This window comes from Lagenorhynchus albirostris, chromosome 6, assembly GCF_949774975.1.
Source record: "Lagenorhynchus albirostris chromosome 6, mLagAlb1.1, whole genome shotgun sequence".
Classification (NCBI taxonomy): Eukaryota; Metazoa; Chordata; class Mammalia; order Artiodactyla; family Delphinidae; genus Lagenorhynchus; species Lagenorhynchus albirostris.
In genome coordinates this window covers 97,249,093-97,275,575 of record NC_083100.1, presented here as the reverse complement: position 1 = coordinate 97,275,575, position 26,483 = coordinate 97,249,093, and positions in this window count along the sequence as shown.

Here is a 26,483-nt window from a genome sequence, read left to right as displayed (position 1 = left end):
TGACTCTCCAAGTCGGGAGAGTGTTCGTAAAGCATCTGGAATGTTGCACCTGAGTACCAGGGGACGAAAACTGACACATATTTGAACACGTCTCCCGCTCACATGGTTGATCATACTCTGGGTTCCACATGCATGTTTTAGCTGAAGGAAGAATCCCTTAAATCTGGAAAGTTGAGACCCGTGGAATGGGTACCATGCAATATGACTTCAAAGGGTCTTCATTTGCTCACCGAACCTCTCCAATCCTATCACTGCTGCGTTTATGCCCCTGTACACACGCTTGATTCTCTTTCGGAGACATAGCAGTCCATAGGTTTTAAGATACTTCCTAGTCAGGTACATTCTTAGGCGTTTAATATGGGGTGTTGAGTCCATTTCGTTGAGCAAGGAGTAGCTCTTGTCTATTCCATATTTGGCTTAAGGAACTTTATCTGTGCTCATTTCAATCTCTGGTTTTATGCATTACCCCAACTCACCTTTCCCCTTAAGCAAGCATAAGTTGGGTTTCTAAATTTGAGACCCTGTTCTGTTTTGTAATTCAGTTCCTATGTAGCCAAGTTTACATTCAGTGTATTAGTGATATCTTATGATGTTTCTTTTCCTGTGAGACTTATTTCAGTTAGAATCATCGTACCTGAATCCACTCATTATGCTGCTACGGGCCTGATGACATAGATTTCATTGCTGTGTGATATTGCATTGTACGTAAGTACCACAACTTCTTTATCCATTTTTCACTTTCTGTGATATTGTACTTGTACCGTAAGCCAGGTTCTTGTAAACAGAGCCGTCCCAACCTTTGGGGTGGCTGTGTCTTTTTGATTTTAATTTCCCTATTCTATAGGACGATAAGTGGAAGTGCCCTAAGCTCTGTTGCTTTGTTTTTTAGATGTTTCAGGAAACACCATACACTTCTCCCGAGTGGCTGTTGGCAATTTACATCCTGCCCATCAGCATAACAAGGCTCCCAGGTCTCCATGGCCTGTCCTGACTTTCTGGATTTTACACTTTTTTCAGATGGCCCTTTTGACCGGGGGGAAGTGAGACTTCATTGTAGTGCAGATTTCCTTTGCAAGCTTGCTTGGTTGGCCAAAAAGAGCATATGCATTTTTTCCTGAATATATTCAGGAAAAAACGCATACGCCCTTTTTCGCCAAGTGCATCATTGTGGACGTTCTGCCTCTATTCCTATGCTTTAAATGCAATTCCAGTCTACCTCCTGAAATCGGTTTCCTGCAATTCTGCCCCGCTTTCAAGTCCTCTTGGCAGCCTTACTTCAGTATATTTTTGGACGATAGCTGTCATTTATAACTCTGCAGGTTTGTGAATTACAGTGCCCCTGAGCTCCTTTCTTCAACTCGCTTTCTCGTGAGCTGGCCGCAACACCGCAGGATTGCTTCAGGCCCTAATCTGATTCCGGCACGGCACGCTGAGCCTTTGGTTAATTCCTCTTCCTGGTGGGAAATGAGAGTTAAATTTGCCCATCCAGACCCCTCCAGCTAGTCTCTCATTCGTTCTCCCTATTACTGTTCATCTTCCGCAGAAATTGCAAACTGGGCCAAACAGGAGGTTAAAGGCACTGACTCTCCAAGTCGGGAGAGTGTTAGTAAAGCATCTGGAATGTTGCACCCGAGTACCAGGGGACGAAAACTGACACATATTGGAACACATCTCCCGATCACACGGTTGATCATACTCTGGGTTCCACATGCATGTTTTAGGTGAAGGAAGAATACCTTAAACCTGGAGAGTTGAGACCCGTGGAATGGGTACCATGCAATATGACTTCAAAGGGTCTTCATTTGCTCACCGAACCTCTCCAGTCCTATCACTGCTGCGTTTATGCCCCTGTACACACGCTTGATTCTCTTTCGGAGACATAGTAATCCATAGGTTTTAAGATACTTCCTAGTCAGGTACATTCTTAGGCGTTTAATATGGGGTGTTGAGTCCATTTCGTTGAGCAAGGAGTAGCTCTTGTCTATTCCATATTTGGCTTAAGGAACTTTATCTGTGCTCATTTCAATCTCTGGTTTTATGCAGCACCCCAACTCACCTTTCCCCTTAAGCAAGCATAAGTTGGTTTTCTAAATTTGAGACCCTGTTCTGTTTTGTAATTCAGTTCCTGTGTAGCCAAGTTTACATTGCGTGTATTAGTGATATCTTATGATGTTTCTTTTTCCGTGTGACTTATTTCAGTTAGAATCATCATACCTGAATCCACTCATTATGCTGCTACGGGCCTGATGACATAGATTTCATTGCTGAATGATACTGCATTGTACGTAAGTACCACAACTTCTTTATCCATTTTTCACTTTCTGCGATATTGAACTTGTACCGTAAACCAGGTTCTTGTAAACAGAGCCGTCCCAACCTTTGAGGTGGCTGTGTCTTTTTGATTTTAATTTCCCTAAGCTATAGGACCATAAGTGGAAGTGCCCTAGGCTCTGTTGCTTTGATTTTTAGATGTTTCAGGAAACACCATACACTTCTCCCGAGTGGCTGTTGGCAATTTACATCCCGCCCATCAGCATAAGAAGGCTCCCAGTTCTCCATGGCCTGTCCTGCCTTTCTGGATTTTACACTTTTTTCAGATGGCCCTTTTGACCGGGGGGAAGTGAGACTTCATTGTAGTGCAGATTTCCTTTGCAAGCTTGCTTGGTTGGCCAAAAAGGGCGTATGCGTTTTTTCCTGAATATATTCAGGAAAAAACGCATACGCCCTTTTTGGCCAAGTGCATCATTGTGGACGTTCTGCCTCTTTTCCTATGCTTTAAATGCAATTCCAGTCTACCTCCTGAAATCGGTTTCCTGCAATTCTGCCCCGCTTTCAAGTCCTCTTGGCAGCCTTACTTCAGTATATTTTTGGACGATAGCTGTCATTTATAACTCGGCAGGTTTGTGAATTACAGTGCCCCTGAGCTCCTTTCTTCAACTCGCTTTCTCGTGAGCTGGCCGCAACACCGCAGGATGGCTTCAGGCCCTAATCTGGTTCCAGCACGGCACGTTGAGACTTTGGTTAATTCCTCTTCCTGGTGGGAAATGAGAGTTAAATTTGCCCGTCCAGACACCTCCAGCTAGTCTCTCATTGGTTCTCCCTATTCCTGTTCATCTTCCGCAGAAATTGCAAACTGAGCCAAACAGGAGGTTAAAGGCACTGACTCTCCAAGTCGGGAGAGTGTTCGTAAAGCGTCTGGAATGTTGCACCCGAGTACCAGGGGACGAAAACTGACACATATTTGAACACGTCTCCCGCTCACATGGTTGATCATACTCTGGGTTCCACATGCATGTTTTAGCTGAAGGAAGATTCCCTTAAACCTGGAAAGTTGAGACCCGTGGAATGGGTACCATGCAATATGACTTCAAAGGGTCTTCATTTGCTCACCGAACCTCTCCAATCCTATCACTGCTGCGTCTATGCCCCTGTACACACGCTTGATTCTCTTTCGGAGACATAGCAATCCATAGGTTTTAAGATACTTCCTGGTCAGGTACATTCTTAGGCGTTTAATATGGGGTGTTGAGTCCATTTCGTTGAGCAAGGAGTAGCTCTTGTCTATTCCATATTTGGCTTAAGGAACTTTATCTGTGCTCATTTCAATCTCTGCTTTTATGCAGCACGACAACTCACCTTTCCCCTTAAGCAAGCATAAGTTGGGTTTCTAAATTTGAGACCCTGTTCTGTTTTGTAATTCAGTTCCTCTGTAGCCAAGTTTACATTCCGTGTATTAGTGATATCTTATGATGTTTCTTTTTCTGTGTGACTTATTTCAGTTAGAATCATCGTACCTGAATCCACTCATTATGCTGCTACGGGCCTGATGACATAGATTTCATTGCTAGTGATATTGCATTGTACGTAAGTACCACAACTTCTTTATCCATTTTTCACTTTCTGCGATATTGAACTTGTACCGTAAACCAGGTTCTTGTAAACAGAGCCATCCCAACCTTTGGGGTGGCTGTGTCTTTTTGATTGTAATTTCCCTAAGCTATAGGACCATAAGTGGAAGTGCCCTAGGCTCTGTTGCTTTGTTTTTTAGATGTTTCAGGAAACACCATACACTTCTCCCGAGTGGCTGTTGGCAATTTACATCCCGCCCATCAGCATAACAAGGCTCCCAGTTCTCCATGGCCTGTCCTGCCTTTCTGGATTTTACACTTTTTTCAGATGGCCCTTTTGACCGGGGGGAAGTGAGACTTCATTGTAGTGCAGATTTCCTTTGCAAGCTTGCTTGGTTGGCCAAAAAGGGCGTATGCGTTTTTTCCTGAATATATTCAGGAATAAACGCATACGCCCTTTTTGGCCAAGTGCATCATTGTGGACGTTCTGCCTCTTTTCCTATGCTTTAAATGCAATTCCAGTCTACCTCCTGAAATCGGTTTCCTGCAATTCTGCCCCACTGTAAAGTCCTCTTGGCAGCCTTACTTCAGTATATTTTTGGACGATAGCTGTCATTTATAACTCTGCAGGTTTGTGAATTACAGTGCCCCTGAGCTCCTTTCTTCAACTCGCTTTCTCGTGAGCGGGCCGCAACACCGCAGGATAGCTTCAGGCCCTAATCTGGTTCCGGCACGGCACGCTGAGCCTTTGGTTAATTCCTCTTCCTGGTGGGAAATGAGAGTTAAATTTGCCCATCCAGACCCCTCCAGCTAGTCTCTCATTCGTTCTCCCTATTCCTGTTCATCTTCCGCAATAATTGCAAGCTGGGCCAAACAGGAGGTTAAAGGCACTGACTCTCCAAGTCGGGAGAGTGTTCGTAAAGCGTCTGGAATGTTGCACCCGAGTACCAGGGGACGAAAACTGACACATATTGGAACACATCTCCCGATCACACGGTTGATCATACTCTGGGTTCCACATGCATGTTTTAGCTGAAGGAAGAATCCCTTAAACCTGGAGAGTTGAGACCCGTGGAATGGGTACCATGCAATATGACTTCAAAGGGTCTTCATTTGCTCACCGAACCTCTCCAGTCCTATCACTGCTGCGTTTATGCCCCTGTACACACGCTTGATTCTCTTTCGGAGACATAGTAATCCATAGGTTTTAAGATACTTCCTAGTCAGGTACATTCTTAGGCGTTTAATATGGGGTGTTGAGTCCATTTCGTTGAGCAAGGAGTAGCTCTTGTCTATTCCATATTTGGCTTAAGGAACTTTATCTGTGCTCATTTCAATCTCTGGTTTTATGCAGCACCCCAACTCACCTTTCCCCTTAAGCAAGCATAAGTTGGTTTTCTAAATTTGAGACCCTGTTCTGTTTTGTAATTCAGTTCCTGTGTAGCCAAGTTTACATTGCGTGTATTAGTGATATCTTATGATGTTTCTTTTTCTGTGTGACTTATTTCAGTTAGAATCATCGTACCTGAATCCACTCATTATGCTGCTACGGGCCTGATGACATAGATTTCATTGCTGAATGATACTGCATTGTACGTAAGTACCACAACTTCTTTATCCATTTTTCACTTTCTGCGATATTGAACTTGTACCGTAAACCAGGTTCTTGTAAACAGAGCCGTCCCAACCTTTGAGGTGGCTGTGTCTTTTTGATTTTAATTTCCCTAAGCTATAGGACCATAAGTGGAAGTGCCCTAGGCTCTGTTGCTTTGTTTTTTAGATGTTTCAGGAAACACCATACACTTCTCCCGAGTGGCTGTTGGCAATTTACATCCCGCCCATCAGCATAAGAAGGCTCCCAGTTCTCCATCGCCTGTCCTGCCTTTCTGGATTTTACACTTTTTTCAGATGGCCCTTTTGACCGGGGGGAAGTGAGACTTCATTGTAGTGCAGATTTCCTTTGCAAGCTTGCTTGGTTGGCCAAAAAGGGCGTATGCGTTTTTTCCTGAATATATTCAGGAAAAAACGCATACACCCTTTTTGGCCAAGTGCATCATTGTGGACGTTCTGCCTCTTTTCCTATGCTTTAAATGCAATTCTAGTCTACCTCCTGAAATCGGTTTCCTGCAATTGTGCCCCGCTTTCAAGTCCTCTTGGCAGCCTTACTTCAGTATATTTTTGGACGATAGCTGTCATTTATAACTCTGCAGGTTTGTGAATTACAGTGCCCCTGAGCTCCTTTCTTCAACTCGCTTTCTCGTGAGCTGGCCGCAACACCGCAGGATTGCTTCAGGCCCTAATCTGATTCCGGCACGGCACGCTGAGCCTTTGGTTAATTCCTCTTCCTGGTGGGAAATGAGAGTTAAATTTGCCCATCCAGACCCCTCCAGCTAGTCTCTCATTGGTTCTCCCTATTCCTGTTCATCTTCCGCAGAAATTGCAAACTGGGCCAAACAGGAGGTTAAAGGCACTGACTCTCCAAGTCGGGAGAGTGTTAGTAAAGCGTCTGGAATGTTGCACCCGAGTACCAGGGGACGACAACTGACACATATTGAAACACGTCTCCCGATCACACGGTTGATCATACTCTGGGTTCCACATGCATGTTTTAGCTGAAGGAAGAATACCTTAAACCTGGAGAGTTGAGACCCGTGGATTGGGTACCATGCAATATGACTTCAAAGGGTCTTCATTTGTTCACCAAACTTCTCCACTCCTATCACTGCTGCGTTTATGCCCCTGTACACACGCTTGATTCTCTTTCGGAGACATAGCAATCCATAGGTTTTAAGATACTTCCTAGTCAGGTACACTCTTAGGCGTTTAATATGGGGTGTTGAGTCCATTTCGTTGAGCAAGGAGTAGCTCTTGTCTATTCCATATTTGGCTTAAGGAACTTTATCTGTGCTCATTTCAATCTCTGGTTTTATGCAGCACCCCAACTCACCTTTCCCCTTAAGCAAGCATACGTTGGTTTTCTAAATTTGAGACCCTGTTCTGTTTTGGAATTCAGTTCCTGTGTAGCCAAGTTTACATTCCGTGTATTAGTGATATCTTATGATGTTTCTTTTTCTGTGTGACTTATTTCAGTAAGAATCATCATACCTGAATCCACTCATTATGCTGCTATGGGCCTGATGAGATAGATTTCATTGCTGAGTGATACTGCATTGTACGTAAGTACCACAACTTCTTTATCCATTTTTCACTTTCTGCGATATTGAACTTGTACCGTAAACCAGGTTTTTGTAAACAGAGCCGTCCCAACCTTTGGGGTGGCTGTGTCTTTTTGATTTTAATTTCCCTAAGCTATAGGACCATAAGTGGAAGTGCCCTAGGCTCTGTTGCTTTGTTTTTTAGATGTTTCAGGAAACACCATACACTTCTCCCGAGTGGCTGTTGGCAATTTACATCCCGCCCATCAGCATAACAAGGCTCCCAGTTCTCCATGGCCTGTCCTGCCTTTCTGGATTTTACACTTTTTTCAGATGGCCCTTTTGACCGGGGGGAAGTGAGACTTCATTGTAGTGCAGATTTCCTTTGCAAGCTTGCTTGGTTGGCCAAAAAGGGCGTATGCGTTTTTTCCTGAATATATTCAGGAAAAAACGCATACGCCCTTTTTGGCCAAGTGCATCATTGTGGACGTTCTGCCTCTTTTCCTATGCTTTCAATGCAATTCCAGTCTACCTCCTGAAATCGGTTTCCTGCAATTCTGCCCCGCTTTCAAGTCCTCTTGGCAGCCTTACTTCAGTATATTTTTGGACGATAGCTGTCATTTATAACTCGGCAGGTTTGTGAATTACAGTGCCCCTGAGCTCCTTTCTTCAACTCGCTTTCTCGTGAGCTGGCCGCAACACTGCAGGATGGCTTCAGGCCCTAATCTGGTTCCGGCATGGCACGCTGAGCCTTTGGTTAATTCCTCTTCCTGGTGGGAAATGAGAGTTAAATTTGCCCGTCCAGACACCTCCAGCTAGTCTGTCATTGGTTCTCCCTATTCCTGTTCATCTTCCGCAGAAATTGCAAACTGGGCCAAAGAGGAGGTTAAAGGCACTGACTCTCCAAGTCGGGAGAGTGTTAGTAAAGCATCTGGAATGTTGCACCCGAGTACCAGGGGACGAAAACTGACACATATTGGAACACGTCTCCCGATCACACGGTTGATCATACTCTGGGTTCCACATGCATGTTTTAGGTGAAGGAAGAATACCTTAAACCTGGAGAGTTGAGACCCGTGGAATGGGTACCATGCACTATGACTTCAAAGGGTCTTCATTTGCTCACCGAACTTCTCCAATCCTATCACTGCTGCGTTTATGCCCCTGCACACACGCTTGATTCTCTTTCGGAGACATAGCAATCCATAGGTTTTAAGATACTTCCTAGTCATGTAGACTCTTAGGCATTTAATATGGTGTGTTGAGTCCATTTCGTTGAGCAAGGAGTAGCTCTTGTCTATTCCATATTTGGCTTAAGGAAATTTATCTGTGCTCATTTCAATCTCTGGTTTTATGCAGCACCCCAACTCACCTTTCCCCTTAAGCAAGCATAAGTTGGGTTTCTAAATTTGAGACCCTGTTCTGTTTTGTAATTCAGTTCCTGTGTAGCCAAGTTTACATTCCGTGTATTAGTGATATCTTATGATGTTTCTTTTTCTGTGTGACTTATTTCAGTTAGAATCATCGTACCTGAATCCACTCATTATGCTGCTACGGGCCTGATGACATAGATTTCATTGCTGAGTGATACTGCATTGTACGTAAGTACCACAACTTCTTTATCCATTTTTCACTTTCTGCGATATTGAACTTGTACCGTAAACCAGGTTCTTGTAAACAGAGCCGTCCCAACTTTGGGGTGATGTGTCTTTATGATTTTAATTTCTCTAAGCTATAGGACCATAAGTGGAAGTGCCCTAGGCTCTGTTGCTTTGTTTTTTAGATGTTTCAGGAAACACCATACACTTCTCCCGAGTGGCTGTTGGCAATTTACATCCCGCCCATCAGCATAACAAGGCTCCCAGTTCTCCATGGCCTGTCCTGCCTTTCTGGATTTTACACTTTTTTCAGATGGCCCTTTTGACCGGGGGGAAGTGAGACTTCATTGTAGTGCAGATTTCCTTTGCAAGCTTGCTTGGTTGGCCAAAAAGGGCGTATGCGTTTTTTCCTGAATATATTCAGGAAAAAACGCATACGCCCTTTTTGGCCAAGTGCATCATTGTGGACGTTCTGCCTCTTTTCCTATGCTTTAAATGCAATTCCAGTCTACCTCCTGAAATCGGTTTCCTGCAATTCTGCCCCGCTTTCAAGTCCTCTTGGCAGCCTTACTTCAGTATATTTTTGGACGATAGCTGTCATTTATAACTCTGCAGGTTTGTGAATTACAGTGCCCCTGAGCTCCTTTCTTCAACTCACTTTCTCGTGAGCTGGCCGCAACACTGCAGGATGGCTTCAGGCCCTAATCTGGTTCCGGCAGGGCACGCTGAGCCTTTGGTTAATTCCTCTTCCTGGTGGGAAATGAGAGTTAAATTTGCCCATCCAGACACCTCCAGCTAGTCTCTCATTGGTTCTCCCTATTCCTGTTCATCTTCCGCAGAAATTGCAAACTGGGCCAAAGAGGAGGTTAAAGGCACTGACTCTCCAAGTCGGGAGAGTGTTAGTAAAGCGTCTGGAATGTTGCACCCGAGTACCAGGGGACGACAACTGACACATATTGAAACACGTCTCCCGATCACACGGTTGATCATACTCTGGGTTCCACATGCATGTTTTAGCTGAAGGAAGAATACCTTAAACCTGGAGAGTTGAGACCCGTGGATTGGGTACCATGCAATATGACTTCAAAGGGTCTTCATTTGTTCACCGAACTTCTCCACTCCTATCACTGCTGCGTTTATGCCCCTGTACACACGTTTGATTCTCTTTCGGAGACATAGCAATCCATAGGTTTTAAGATACTTCCTAGTCAGGTACACTCTTAGGCATTTAATATGGGGTGTTGAGTCCATTTCGTTGGGCAAGGAGTAGCTCTTGTCTATTCCATATTTGGCTTAAGGAACTTTATCTGTGCTCATTTCAATCTCTGGTTTTATGCAGCACCCCAACTCACCTTTCCCCTTAAGGAAGCATAAGTTGGTTTTCTAAATTTGAGACCCTGTTCTGTTTTGGAATTCAGTTCCTGTGTAGCCAAGTTTACATTCCGTGTATTAGTGATATCTTATGATGTTTCTTTTTCTGTGTGACTTATTTCAGTAAGAATCATCATACCTGAATCCACTCATTATGCTGCTATGGGCCTGATGAGATAGATTTCATTGCTGAGTGATACTGCATTGTACGTAAGTACCACAACTTCTTTATCCACTTTTCACTTTCTGCGATATTGAACTTGTACCGTAAACCAGGTTTTTGTAAACAGAGCCGTCCCAACCTTTGGGGTGGCTGTGTCTTTTTGATTTTAATTTCCCTAAGCTATAGGACCATAAGTGGAAGTGCCCTAGGCTCTGTTGCTTTGTTTTTTAGATGTTTCAGGAAACACCATACACTTCTCCCGAGTGGCTGTTGGCAATTTACATCCCGCCCATCAGCATAACAAGGCTCCCAGTTCTCCATGGCCTGTCCTGCCTTTCTGGATTTTACACTTTTTTCAGATGGCCCTTTTGACCGGGGGGAAGTGAGACTTCATTGTAGTGCAGATTTCCTTTGCAAGCTTGCTTGGTTGGCCAAAAAGGGCGTATGCGTTTTTTCCTGAATATATTCAGGAAAAAACGCATACACCCTTTTTGGCCAAGTGCATCATTGTGGACGTTCTGCCTCTTTTCCTATGCTTTCAATGCAATTCCAGTCTACCTCCTGAAATCGGTTTCCTGCAATTCTGCCCCGCTTTCAAGTCCTCTTGGCAGCCTTACTTCAGTATATTTTTGGACGATAGCTGTCATTTATAACTCGGCAGGTTTGTGAATTACAGTGCCCCTGAGCTCCTTTCTTCAACTCGCTTTCTCGTGAGCTGGCCGCAACACCGCAGGATGGCTTCAGGCCCTAATCTGGTTCCAGCACGGCACGTTGAGCCTTTGGTTAATTCCTCTTCCTGGTGGGAAATGAGAGTTAAATTTGCCCGTGCAGACACCTCCAGCTAGTCTCTCATTGGTTCTCCCTATTCCTGTTCATCTTCCGCAGAAATTGCAAACTGGGCCAAACAGGAGGTTAAAGGCACTGACTCTCCAAGTCGGGAGAGTGTTAGTAAAGCGTCTGGAATGTTGCACCCGAGTACCAGGGGACGAAAACTGACACATATTGGAACACGTCTCCCGATCACACGGTTGATCATACTCTGGGTTCCACATGCATGTTTTAGCTGAAGGAAGAATCCCTTAAACCTGGAGAGTTGAGACCCGTGGAATGGGTACCATGCAATATGACTTCAAAGGGTCTTCATTTGCTCACCGAACTTCTCCAATCCTATCACTGCTGCGTTTATGCCCCTGCACACACGCTTGATTCTCTTTCGGAGACATAGCAATCCATAGGTTTTAAGATACTTCCTAGTCATGTAGACTCTTAGGCATTTAATATGGTGTGTTGAGTCCATTTCGTTGAGCAAGGAGTAGCTCTTGTCTATTCCATATTTGGCTTAAGGAAATTTATCTGTGCTCATTTCAATCTCTGGTTTTATGCAGCACCCCAACTCACCTTTCCCCTTAAGCAAGCATAAGTTGGGTTTCTAAATTTGAGACCCTGTTCTGTTTTGGAATTCAGTTCCTGTGTAGCCAAGTTTACATTCCGTGTATTAGTGATATCTTATGATGTTTCTTTTTCTGTGTGACTTATTTCAGTTAGAATCATCGTACCTGAATCCACTCATTATGCTGCTACGGGCCTGATGACATAGATTTCATTGCTGAGTGATACTGCATTGTACGTAAGTACCACAACTTCTTTATCCATTTTTCACTTTCTGCGATATGGAACTTGTACCGTAAACCAGGTTCTTGTAAACAGAGCCGTCCCAACTTTTGGGGTGATGTGTCTTTATGATTTTAATTTCTCTAAGCTATAGGACCATAAGTGGAAGTGCCCTAGGCTCTGTTGCTTTGTTTTTTAGATGTTTCAGGAAACACCATACACTTCTCCCGAGTGGCTGTTGGCAATTTACATCCCGCCCATCAGCATAACAAGGCTCCCAGTTCTCCATGGCCTGTCCTGCCTTTCTGGATTTTACACTTTTTTCAGATGGCCCTTTTGACCGGGGGGAAGTGAGACTTCATTGTAGTGCAGATTTCCTTTGCAAGCTTGCTTGGTTGGCCAAAAAGGGCGTATGCGTTTTTTCCTGAATATATTCAGGAAAAAACGCATACACCCTTTTTGGCCAAGTGCATCATTGTGGACGTTCTGCCTCTTTTCCTATGCTTTAAATGCAATTCCAGTCTACCTCCTGAAATCGGTTTCCTGCAATTCTGCCCCGCTTTCAAGTCCTCTTGGCAGCCTTACTTCAGTATATTTTTGGACGATAGCTGTCATTTATAACTCTGCAGGTTTGTGAATTACAGTGCCCCTGAGCTCCTTTCTTCAACTCACTTTCTCGTGAGCTGGCCGCAACACTGCAGGATGGCTTCAGGCCCTAATCTGGTTCCGGCACGGCACGCTGAGCCTTTGGTTAATTCCTCTTCCTGGTGGGAAATGAGAGTTAAATTTGCCCATCCAGACACCTCCAGCTAGTCTGTCATTGGTTCTCCCTATTCCTGTTCATCTTCCGCAGAAATTGCAAACTGGGCCAAACAGGAGGTTAAAGGCACTGACTCTCCAAGTCGGGAGAGTGTTAGTAAAGCGTCTGTAATGTTGCACCCGAGTACCAGGGGACGAAAACTGACACATATTGGAACACGTCTCCCGATCACACGGTTGATCATACTCTGGGTTCCACATGCATGTTTTAGGTGAAGGAAGAATACCTTAAACCTGGAGAGTTGAGACCCGTGGAATGGGTACCATGCACTATGACTTCAAAGGGTCTTCATTTGCTCACCGAACTTCTCCAATCCTATCACTGCTGCGTTTATGCCCCTGCACACACGCTTGATTCTCTTTCGGAGACATAGCAATCCATAGGTTTTAAGATACTTCCTAGTCATGTAGACTCTTAGGCATTTAATATGGTGTGTTGAGTCCATTTCGTTGAGCAAGGAGTAGCTCTTGTCTATTCCATATTTGGCTTAAGGAAATTTATCTGTGCTCATTTCAATCTCTGGTTTTATGCAGCACCCCAACTCACCTTTCCCCTTAAGCAAGCATAAGTTGGGTTTCTAAATTTGAGACCCTGTTCTGTTTTGGAATTCAGTTCCTGTGTAGCCAAGTTTACATTCCGTGTATTAGTGATATCTTATGATGTTTCTTTTTCTGTGTGACTTATTTCAGTTAGAATCATCGTACCTGAATCCACTCATTATGCTGCTACGGGCCTGATGACATAGATTTCATTGCTGAGTGATACTGCATTGTACGTAAGTACCACAACTTCTTTATCCATTTTTCACTTTCTGCGATATTGAACTTGTACCGTAAACCAGGTTTTTGTAAACAGAGCCGTCCCAACCTTTGGGGTGGCTGTGTCTTTTTGATTTTAATTTCCCTAAGCTATAGGACCATAAGTGGAAGTGCCCTAGGCTCTGTTGCTTTGTTTTTTAGATGTTTCAGGAAACACCATACACTTCTCCCGAGTGGCTGTTGGCAATTTACATCCCGCCCATCAGCATAACAAGGCTCCCAGTTCTCCATGGCCTGTCCTGCCTTTCTGGATTTTACACTTTTTTCAGATGGCCCTTTTGACCGGGGGGAAGTGAGACTTCATTGTAGTGCAGATTTCCTTTGCAAGCTTGCTTGGTTGGCCAAAAAGGGCGTATGCGTTTTTTCCTGAATATATTCAGGAAAAAACGCATACACCCTTTTTGGCCAAGTGCATCATTGTGGACGTTCTGCCTCTTTTCCTATGCTTTCAATGCAATTCCAGTCTACCTCCTGAAATCGGTTTCCTGCAATTCTGCCCCGCTTTCAAGTCCTCTTGGCAGCCTTACTTCAGTATATTTTTGGACGATAGCTGTCATTTATAACTCGGCAGGTTTGTGAATTACAGTGCCCCTGAGCTCCTTTCTTCAACTCGCTTTCTCGTGAGCTGGCCGCAACACCGCAGGATGGCTTCAGGCCCTAATCTGGTTCCAGCACGGCACGTTGAGCCTTTGGTTAATTCCTCTTCCTGGTGGGAAATGAGAGTTAAATTTGCCCGTCCAGACACCTCCAGCTAGTCTCTCATTGGTTCTCCCTATTCCTGTTCATCTTCCGCAGAAATTGCAAACTGGGCCAAACAGGAGGTTAAAGGCACTGACTCTCCAAGTCGGGAGAGTGTTAGTAAAGCGTCTGGAATGTTGCACCCGAGTACCAGGGGACGAAAACTGACACATATTGGAACACATCTCCCGATCACACGGTTGATCATACTCTGGGTTCCACATGCATGTTTTAGCTGAAGGAAGAATCCCTTAAACCTGGAGAGTTGAGACCCGTGGAATGGGTACCATGCAATATGACTTCAAAGGGTCTTCATTTGCTCACCGAACTTCTCCAATCCTATCACTGCTGCGTTTATGCCCCTGCACACACGCTTGATTCTCTTTCGGAGACATAGCAATCCATAGGTTTTAAGATACTTCCTAGTCATGTAGACTCTTAGGCATTTAATATGGTGTGTTGAGTCCATTTCGTTGAGCAAGGAGTAGCTCTTGTCTATTCCATATTTGGCTTAAGGAAATTTATCTGTGCTCATTTCAATCTCTGGTTTTATGCAGCACCCCAACTCACCTTTCCCCTTAAGCAAGCATAAGTTGGGTTTCTAAATTTGAGACCCTGTTCTGTTTTGTAATTCAGTTCCTGTGTAGCCAAGTTTACATTCCGTGTATTAGTGATATCTTATGATGTTTCTTTTTCTGTGTGACTTATTTCAGTTAGAATCATCGTACCTGAATCCACTCATTATGCTGCTACGGGCCTGATGACATAGATTTCATTGCTGAGTGATACTGCATTGTACGTAAGTACCACAACTTCTTTATCCATTTTTCACTTTCTGCGATATTGAACTTGTACCGTAAACCAGGTTCTTGTAAACAGAGCCGTCCCAACTTTGGGGTGATGTGTCTTTATGATTTTAATTTCTCTAAGCTATAGGACCATAAGTGGAAGTGCCCTAGGCTCTGTTGCTTTGTTTTTTAGATGTTTCAGGAAACACCATACACTTCTCCCGAGTGGCTGTTGGCAATTTACATCCCGCCCATCAGCATAACAAGGCTCCCAGTTCTCCATGGCCTGTCCTGCCTTTCTGGATTTTACACTTTTTTCAGATGGCCCTTTTGACCGGGGGGAAGTGAGACTTCATTGTAGTGCAGATTTCCTTTGCAAGCTTGCTTGGTTGGCCAAAAAGGGCGTATGCGTTTTTTCCTGAATATATTCAGGAAAAAACGCATACGCCCTTTTTGGCCAAGTGCATCATTGTGGACGTTCTGCCTCTTTTCCTATGCTTTAAATGCAATTCCAGTCTACCTCCTGAAATCGGTTTCCTGCAATTCTGCCCCGCTTTCAAGTCCTCTTGGCAGCCTTACTTCAGTATATTTTTGGACGATAGCTGTCATTTATAACTCTGCAGGTTTGTGAATTACAGTGCCCCTGAGCTCCTTTCTTCAACTCACTTTCTGGTGAGCTGGCCGCAACACCGCAGGATGGCTTCAGGCCCTAATCTGGTTCCGGCAGGGCACGCTGAGCCTTTGGTTAATTCCTCTTCCTGGTGGGAAATGAGAGTTAAATTTGCCCATCCAGACACCTCCAGCTAGTCTCTCATTGGTTCTCCCTATTCCTGTTCATCTTCCGCAGAAATTGCAAACTGGGCCAAACAGGAGGTTAAAGGCACTGACTCTCCAAGTCGGGAGAGTGTTAGTAAAGCGTCTGGAATGTTGCACCCGAGTACCAGGGGACGACAACTGACACATATTGAAACACGTCTCCCGATCACACGGTTGATCATACTCTGGGTTCCACATGCATGTTTTAGCTGAAGGAAGAATACCTTAAACCTGGAGAGTTGAGACCCGTGGATTGGGTACCATGCAATATGACTTCAAAGGGTCTTCATTTGTTCACCAAACTTCTCCACTCCTATCACTGCTGCGTTTATGCCCCTGTACACACGCTTGATTCTCTTTCGGAGACATAGCAATCCATAGGTTTTAAGATACTTCCTAGTCAGGTACACTCTTAGGCGTTTAATATGGGGTGTTGAGTCCATTTCGTTGAGCAAGGAGTAGCTCTTGTCTATTCCATATTTGGCTTAAGGAACTTTATCTGTGCTCATTTCAATCTCTGGTTTTATGCAGCACCCCAACTCACCTTTCCCCTTAAGCAAGCATAAGTTGCTTTTCTAAATTTGAGACCCTGTTCTGTTTTGGAATTCAGTTCCTGTGTAGCCAAGTTTACATTCCGTGTATTAGTGATATCTTATGATGTTTCTTTTTCTGTGTGACTTATTTCAGTAAGAATCATCATACCTGAATCCACTCATTATGCTGCTATGGGCCTGATGAGATAGATTTCATTGCTGAGTGATACTGCATTGTACGTAAGTACCACAACTTCTTTATCCATTTTTCACTTTCTGCGATATTGAACTTGTACCGTAAACCAGGTTTTTGTAAACAGAGCCGTCCCAACCATTGGGGTGGCTGTGTCTTTTTGATTTTAATTTCCCTAAGCTATAGGACCATAAGTGGAAGTGCCCTAGGCTCTGTTGCTTTGTTTTTTAGATGTTTCAGGAAACACCATACACTTCTCCCGAGTGGCTGTTGGCAATTTACATCCCGCCCATCAGCATAACAAGGCTCCCAGTTCTCCATGGCCTGTCCTGCCTTTCTGGATTTTACACTTTTTTCAGATGGCCCTTTTGACCGGGGGGAAGTGAGACTTCATTGTAGTGCAGATTTCCTTTGCAAGCTTGCTTGGTTGGCCAAAAAGGGCGTATGCGTTTTTTCCTGAATATATTCAGGAAAAAACGCATACGCCCTTTTTGGCCAAGTGCATCATTGTGGACGTTCTGCCTCTTTTCCTATGCTTTAAATGCAATTCCAGTCTACCTCCTGAAATCGGTTTCCTGCAATTCTGCCCCGCTTTCAAGTCCTCTTGGCAGCCTTACTTCAGTATATTTTTGGACGATAGCTGTCATTTATAACTCTGCAGGTTTGTGAATTACAGTGCCCCTGAGCTCCTTTCTTCAACTCGCTTTCTCGTGAGCTGGCCGCAACACCGCAGGATGGCTTCAGGCCCTAATCTGGTTCCGGCATGGCACGCTGAGCCTTTGGTTAATTCCTCTTCCTGGTGGGAAATGAGAGTTAAATTTGCCCGTCCAGACACCTCCAGCTAGTCTGTCATTGGTTCTCCCTATTCCTGTTCATCTTCCGCAGAAATTGCAAACTGGGCCAAAGAGGAGGTTAAAGGCACTGACTCTCCAAGTCGGGAGAGTGTTAGTAAAGCGTCTGGAATGTTGCACCCGAGTACCAGGGGACGAAAACTGACACATATTGGAACACGTCTCCCGATCACACGGTTGATCATACTCTGGGTTCCACATGCATGTTTTAGGTGAAGGAAGAATACCTTAAACCTGGAGAGTTGAGACCCGTGGAATGGGTACCATGCACTATGACTTCAAAGGGTCTTCATTTGCTCACCGAACTTCTCCAATCCTATCACTGCTGCGTTTATGCCCCTGCACACACGCTTGATTCTCTTTCGGAGACATAGCAATCCATAGGTTTTAAGATACTTCCTAGTCATGTAGACTCTTAGGCATTTAATATGGTGTGTTGAGTCCATTTCGTTGAGCAAGGAGTAGCTCTTGTCTATTCCATATTTGGCTTAAGGAAATTTATCTGTGCTCATTTCAATCTCTGGTTTTATGCAGCACCCCAACTCACCTTTCCCCTTAAGCAAGCATAAGTTAGGTTTCTAAATTTGAGACCCTGTTCTGTTTTGGAATTCAGTTCCTGTGTAGCCAAGTTTACATTCCGTGTATTAGTGATATCTTATGATGTTTCTTTTTCTGTGTGACTTATTTCAGTTAGAATCATCGTACCTGAATCCACTCATTATGCTGCTACGGGCCTGATGACATAGATTTCATTGCTGAGTGATACTGCATTGTACGTAAGTACCACAACTTCTTTATCCATTTTTCACTTTCTGCGATATTGAACTTGTACCGTAAACCAGGTTTTTGTAAACAGAGCCGTCCCAACCTTTGGGGTGGCTGTGTCTTTTTGATTTTAATTTCCCTAAGCTATAGGACCATAAGTGGAAGTGCCCTAGGCTCTGTTGCTTTGTTTTTTAGATGTTTCAGGAAACACCATACACTTCTCCCGAGTGGCTGTTGGCAATTTACATCCCGCCCATCAGCATAACAAGGCTCCCAGTTCTCCATGGCCTGTCCTGCCTTTCTGGATTTTACACTTTTTTCAGATGGCCCTTTTGACCGGGGGGAAGTGAGACTTCATTGTAGTGCAGATTTCCTTTGCAAGCTTGCTTGGTTGGCCAAAAAGGGCGTATGCGTTTTTTCCTGAATATATTCAGGAAAAAACGCATACACCCTTTTTGGCCAAGTGCATCATTGTGGACGTTCTGCCTCTTTTCCTATGCTTTCAATGCAATTCCAGTCTACCTCCTGAAATCGGTTTCCTGCAATTCTGCCCCGCTTTCAAGTCCTCTTGGCAGCCTTACTTCAGTATATTTTTGGACGATAGCTGTCATTTATAACTCGGCAGGTTTGTGAATTACAGTGCCCCTGAGCTCCTTTCTTCAACTCGCTTTCTCGTGAGCTGGCCGCAACACCGCAGGATGGCTTCAGGCCCTAATCTGGTTCCAGCACGGCACGTTGAGCCTTTGGTTAATTCCTCTTCCTGGTGGGAAATGAGAGTTAAATTTGCCCGTCCAGACACCTCCAGCTAGTCTGTCATTGGTTCTCCCTATTCCTGTTCATCTTCCGCAGAAATTGCAAACTGGGCCAAACAGGAGGTTAAAGGCACTGACTCTCCAAGTCGGGAGAGTGTTAGTAAAGCGTCTGGAATGTTGCACCCGAGTACCAGGGGACGAAAACTGACACATATTGGAACACATCTCCCGATCACACGGTTGATCATACTCTGGGTTCCACATGCATGTTTTAGCTGAAGGAAGAATCCCTTAAACCTGGAGAGTTGAGACCCGTGGAATGGGTACCATGCAATATGACTTCAAAGGGTCTTCATTTGCTCACCGAACTTCTCCAATCCTATCACTGCTGCGTTTATGCCCCTGCACACACGCTTGATTCTCTTTCGGAGACATAGCAATCCATAGGTTTTAAGATACTTCCTAGTCATGTAGACTCTTAGGCATTTAATATGGTGTGTTGAGTCCATTTCGTTGAGCAAGGAGTAGCTCTTGTCTATTCCATATTTGGCTTAAGGAAATTTATCTGTGCTCATTTCAATCTCTGGTTTTATGCAGCACCCCAACTCACCTTTCCCCTTAAGCAAGCATAAGTTGGGTTTCTAAATTTGAGACCCTGTTCTGTTTTGTAATTCAGTTCCTGTGTAGCCAAGTTTACATTCCGTGTATTAGTGATATCTTATGATGTTTCTTTTTCTGTGTGACTTATTTCAGTTAGAATCATCGTACCTGAATCCACTCATTATGCTGCTACGGGCCTGATGACATCGATTTCATTGCTGAGTGATACTGCATTGTACGTAAGTACCACAACTTCTTTATCCATTTTTCACTTTCTGTGATATTGAACTTGTACCGTAAACCAGGTTCTTGTAAACAGAGCCGTCCCAACTTTGGGGTGATGTGTCTTTATGATTTTAATTTCTCTAAGCTATAGGACCATAAGTGGAAGTGCCCTAGGCTCTGTTGCTTTGTTTTTTAGATGTTTCAGGAAACACCATACACTTCTCCCGAGTGGCTGTTGGCAATTTACATCCCGCCCATCAGCATAACAAGGCTCCCAGTTCTCCATGGCCTGTCCTGCCTTTCTGGATTTTACACTTTTTTCAGATGGCCCTTTTGACCGGGGGGAAGTGAGACTTCATTGTAGTGCAGATTTCCTTTGCAAGCTTGCTTGGTTGGCCAAAAAGGGCGTATGCGTTTTTTCCTGAATATATTCAGGAAAAAACGCATACGCCCTTTTTGGCCAAGTGCATCATTGTGGACGTTCTGCCTCTTTTCCTATGCTTTAAATGCAATTCCAGTCTACCTCCTGAAATCGGTTTCCTGCAATTCTGCCCCGCTTTCAAGTCCTCTTGGCAGCCTTACTTCAGTATATTTTTGGACGATAGCTGTCATTTATAACTCTGCAGGTTTGTGAATTACAGTGCCCCTGAGCTCCTTTCTTCAACTCACTTTCTGGTGAGCTGGCCGCAACACCGCAGGATGGCTTCAGGCCCTAATCTGGTTCCGGCAGGGCACGCTGAGCCTTTGGTTAATTCCTCTTCCTGGTGGGAAATGAGAGTTAAATTTGCCCATCCAGACACCTCCAGCTAGTCTCTCATTGGTTCTCCCTATTCCTGTTCATCTTCCGCAGAAATTGCAAACTGGGCCAAACAGGAGGTTAAAGGCACTGACTCTCCAAGTCGGGAGAGTGTTAGTAAAGCGTCTGGAATGTTGCACCCGAGTACCAGGGGACGACAACTGACACATATTGAAACACGTCTCCCGATCACACGGTTGATCATACTCTGGGTTCCACATGCATGTTTTAGCTGAAGGAAGAATACCTTAAACCTGGAGAGTTGAGACCCGTGGATTGGGTACCATGCAATATGACTTCAAAGGGTCTTCATTTGTTCACCAAACTTCTCCACTCCTATCACTGCTGCGTTTATGCCCCTGTACACACGCTTGATTCTCTTTCGGAGACATAGCAATCCATAGGTTTTAAGATACTTCCTAGTCAGGTACACTCTTAGGCGTTTAATATGGGGTGTTGAGTCCATTTCGTTGAGCAAGGAGTAGCTCTTGTCTATTCCATATTTGGCTTAAGGAAATTTATCTGTGCTCATTTCAATCTCTGGTTTTATGCAGCACCCCAACTCACCTTTCCCCTTAAGCAAGCATAAGTTGCTTTTCTAAATTTGAGACCCTGTTCTGTTTTGGAATTCAGTTCCTGTGTAGCCAAGTTTACATTCCGTGTATTAGTGATATCTTATGATGTTTCTTTTTCTGTGTGACTTATTTCAGTAAGAATCATCATACCTGAATCCACTCATTATGCTGCTATGGGCCTGATGAGATAGATTTCATTGCTGAGTGATACTGCATTGTACGTAAGTACCACAACTTCTTTATCCATTTTTCACTTTCTGCGATATTGAACTTGTACCGTAAACCAGGTTTTTGTAAACAGAGCCGTCCCAACCATTGGGGTGGCTGTGTCTTTTTGATTTTAATTTCCCTAAGCTATAGGACCATAAGTGGAAGTGCCCTAGGCTCTGTTGCTTTGTTTTTTAGATGTTTCAGGAAACACCATACACTTCTCCCGAGTGGCTGTTGGCAATTTACATCCCGCCCATCAGCATAACAAGGCTCCCAGTTCTCCATGGCCTGTCCTGCCTTTCTGGATTTTACACTTTTTTCAGATGGCCCTTTTGACCGGGGGGAAGTGAGACTTCATTGTAGTGCAGATTTCCTTTGCAAGCTTGCTTGGTTGGCCAAAAAGGGCGTATGCGTTTTTTCCTGAATATATTCAGGAAAAAACGCATACGCCCTTTTTGGCCAAGTGCATCATTGTGGACGTTCTGCCTCTTTTCCTATGCTTTAAATGCAATTCCAGTCTACCTCCTGAAATCGGTTTCCTGCAATTCTGCCCCGCTTTCAAGTCCTCTTGGCAGCCTTACTTCAGTATATTTTTGGACGATAGCTGTCATTTATAACTCTGCAGGTTTGTGAATTACAGTGCCCCTGAGCTCCTTTCTTCAACTCGCTTTCTCGTGAGCTGGCCGCAACACCGCAGGATGGCTTCAGGCCCTAATCTGGTTCCGGCATGGCACGCTGAGCCTTTGGTTAATTCCTCTTCCTGGTGGGAAATGAGAGTTAAATTTGCCCGTCCAGACACCTCCAGCTAGTCTGTCATTGGTTCTCCCTATTCCTGTTCATCTTCCGCAGAAATTGCAAACTGGGCCAAAGAGGAGGTTAAAGGCACTGACTCTCCAAGTCGGGAGAGTGTTAGTAAAGCGTCTGGAATGTTGCACCCGAGTACCAGGGGACGAAAACTGACACATATTGGAACACGTCTCCCGATCACACGGTTGATCATACTCTGGGTTCCACATGCATGTTTTAGGTGAAGGAAGAATACCTTAAACCTGGAGAGTTGAGACCCGTGGAATGGGTACCATGCACTATGACTTCAAAGGGTCTTCATTTGCTCACCGAACTTCTCCAATCCTATCACTGCTGCGTTTATGCCCCTGCACACACGCTTGATTCTCTTTCGGAGACATAGCAATCCATAGGTTTTAAGATACTTCCTAGTCATGTAGACTCTTAGGCATTTAATATGGTGTGTTGAGTCCATTTCGTTGAGCAAGGAGTAGCTCTTGTCTATTCCATATTTGGCTTAAGGAAATTTATCTGTGCTCATTTCAATCTCTGGTTTTATGCAGCACCCCAACTCACCTTTCCCCTTAAGCAAGCATAAGTTAGGTTTCTAAATTTGAGACCCTGTTCTGTTTTGGAATTCAGTTCCTGTGTAGCCAAGTTTACATTCCGTGTATTAGTGATATCTTATGATGTTTCTTTTTCTGTGTGACTTATTTCAGTTAGAATCATCGTACCTGAATCCACTCATTATGCTGCTACGGGCCTGATGACATAGATTTCATTGCTGAGTGATACTGCATTGTACGTAAGTACCACAACTTCTTTATCCATTTTTCACTTTCTGCGATATTGAACTTGTACCGTAAACCAGGTTTTTGTAAACAGAGCCGTCCCAACCTTTGGGGTGGCTGTGTCTTTTTGATTTTAATTTCCCTAAGCTATAGGACCATAAGTGGAAGTGCCCTAGGCTCTGTTGCTTTGTTTTTTAGATGTTTCAGGAAACACCATACACTTCTCCCGAGTGGCTGTTGGCAATTTACATCCCGCCCATCAGCATAACAAGGCTCCCAGTTCTCCATGGCCTGTCCTGCCTTTCTGGATTTTACACTTTTTTCAGATGGCCCTTTTGACCGGGGGGAAGTGAGACTTCATTGTAGTGCAGATTTCCTTTGCAAGCTTGCTTGGTTGGCCAAAAAGGGCGTATGCGTTTTTTCCTGAATATATTCAGGAAAAAACGCATACACCCTTTTTGGCCAAGTGCATCATTGTGGACGTTCTGCCTCTTTTCCTATGCTTTCAATGCAATTCCAGTCTACCTCCTGAAATCGGTTTCCTGCAATTCTGCCCCGCTTTCAAGTCCTCTTGGCAGCCTTACTTCAGTATATTTTTGGACGATAGCTGTCATTTATAACTCGGCAGGTTTGTGAATTACAGTGCCCCTGAGCTCCTTTCTTCAACTCGCTTTCTCGTGAGCTGGCCGCAACACCGCAGGATGGCTTCAGGCCCTAATCTGGTTCCAGCACGGCACGTTGAGCCTTTGGTTAATTCCTCTTCCTGGTGGGAAATGAGAGTTAAATTTGCCCGTCCAGACACCTCCAGCTAGTCTGTCATTGGTTCTCCCTATTCCTGTTCATCTTCCGCAGAAATTGCAAACTGGGCCAAACAGGAGGTTAAAGGCACTGACTCTCCAAGTCGGGAGAGTGTTAGTAAAGCGTCTGGAATGTTGCACCCGAGTACCAGGGGACGAAAACTGACACATATTGGAACACATCTCCCGATCACACGGTTGATCATACTCTGGGTTCCACATGCATGTTTTAGCTGAAGGAAGAATCCCTTAAACCTGGAGAGTTGAGACCCGTGGAATGGGTACCATGCAATATGACTTCAAAGGGTCTTCATTTGCTCACCGAACTTCTCCAATCCTATCACTGCTGCGTTTATGCCCCTGCACACACGCTTGATTCTCTTTCGGAGACATAGCAATCCATAGGTTTTAAGATACTTCCTAGTCATGTAGACTCTTAGGCATTAAATATGGTGTGTTGAGTCCATTTCGTTGAGCAAGGAGTAGCTCTTGTCTATTCCATATTTGGCTTAAGGAAATTTATCTGTGCTCATTTCAATCTCTGGTTTTATGCAGCACCCCAACTCACCTTTCCCCTTAAGCAAGCATAAGTTGGGTTTCTAAATTTGAGACCCTGTTCTGTTTTGTAATTCAGTTCCTGTGTAGCCAAGTTTACATTCCGTGTATTAGTGATATCTTATGATGTTTCTTTTTCTGTGTGACTTATTTCAGTTAGAATCATCGTACCTGAATCCACTCATTATGCTGCTACGGGCCTGATGACATAGATTTCATTGCTGAGTGATACTGCATTGTACGTAAGTACCACAACTTCTTTATCCATTTTTCACTTTCTGTGATATTGAACTTGTACCGTAAACCAGGTTCTTGTAAACAGAGCCGTCCCAACTTTGGGGTGATGTGTCTTTATGATTTTAATTTCTCTAAGCTATAGGACCATAAGTGGAAGTGCCCTAGGCTCTGTTGCTTTGTTTTTTAGATGTTTCAGGAAACACCATACACTTCTCCCGAGTGGCTGTTGGCAATTTACATCCCGCCCATCAGCATAACAAGGCTCCCAGTTCTCCATGGCCTGTCCTGCCTTTCTGGATTTTACACTTTTTTCAGATGGCCCTTTTGACCGGGGGGAAGTGAGACTTCATTGTAGTGCAGATTTCCTTTGCAAGCTTGCTTGGTTGGCCAAAAAGGGCGTATGCGTTTTTTCCTGAATATATTCAGGAAAAAACGCATACGCCCTTTTTGGCCAAGTGCATCATTGTGGACGTTCTGCCTCTTTTCCTATGCTTTAAATGCAATTCCAGTCTACCTCCTGAAATCGGTTTCCTGCAATTCTGCCCCGCTTTCAAGTCCTCTTGGCAGCCTTACTTCAGTATATTTTTGGACGATAGCTGTCATTTATAACTCTGCAGGTTTGTGAATTACAGTGCCCCTGAGCTCCTTTCTTCAACTCACTTTCTGGTGAGCTGGCCGCAACACCGCAGGATGGCTTCAGGCCCTAATCTGGTTCCGGCAGGGCACGCTGAGCCTTTGGTTAATTCCTCTTCCTGGTGGGAAATGAGAGTTAAATTTGCCCATCCAGACACCTCCAGCTAGTCTCTCATTGGTTCTCCCTATTCCTGTTCATCTTCCGCAGAAATTGCAAACTGGGCCAAACAGGAGGTTAAAGGCACTGACTCTCCAAGTCGGGAGAGTGTTAGTAAAGCGTCTGGAATGTTGCACCCGAGTACCAGGGGACGACAACTGACACATATTGAAACACGTCTCCCGATCACACGGTTGATCATACTCTGGGTTCCACATGCATGTTTTAGCTGAAGGAAGAATACCTTAAACCTGGAGAGTTGAGACCCGTGGATTGGGTACCATGCAATATGACTTCAAAGGGTCTTCATTTGTTCACCAAACTTCTCCACTCCTATCACTGCTGCGTTTATGCCCCTGTACACACGCTTGATTCTCTTTCGGAGACATAGCAATCCATAGGTTTTAAGATACTTCCTAGTCAGGTACACTCTTAGGCGTTTAATATGGGGTGTTGAGTCCATTTCGTTGAGCAAGGAGTAGCTCTTGTCTATTCCATATTTGGCTTAAGGAACTTTATCTGTGCTCATTTCAATCTCTGGTTTTATGCAGCACCCCAACTCACCTTTCCCCTTAAGCAAGCATAAGTTGCTTTTCTAAATTTGAGACCCTGTTCTGTTTTGGAATTCAGTTCCTGTGTAGCCAAGTTTACATTCCGTGTATTAGTGATATCTTATGATGTTTCTTTTTCTGTGTGACTTATTTCAGTAAGAATCATCATACCTGAATCCACTCATTATGCTGCTATGGGCCTGATGAGATAGATTTCATTGCTGAGTGATACTGCATTGTACGTAAGTACCACAACTTCTTTATCCATTTTTCACTTTCTGCGATATTGAACTTGTACCGTAAACCAGGTTTTTGTAAACAGAGCCGTCCCAACCTTTGGGGTGGCTGTGTCTTTTTGATTTTAATTTCCCTAAGCTATAGGACCATAAGTGGAAGTGCCCTAGGCTCTGTTGCTTTGTTTTTTAGATGTTTCAGGAAACACCATACACTTCTCCCGAGTGGCTGTTGGCAATTTACATCCCGCCCATCAGCATAACAAGGCTCCCAGTTCTCCATGGCCTGTCCTGCCTTTCTGGATTTTACACTTTTTTCAGATGGCCCTTTTGACCGGGGGGAAGTGAGACTTCATTGTAGTGCAGATTTCCTTTGCAAGCTTGCTTGGTTGGCCAAAAAGGGCGTATGCGTTTTTTCCTGAATATATTCAGGAAAAAACGCATACGCCCTTTTTGGCCAAGTGCATCATTGTGGACGTTCTGCCTCTTTTCCTATGCTTTCAATGCAATTCCAGTC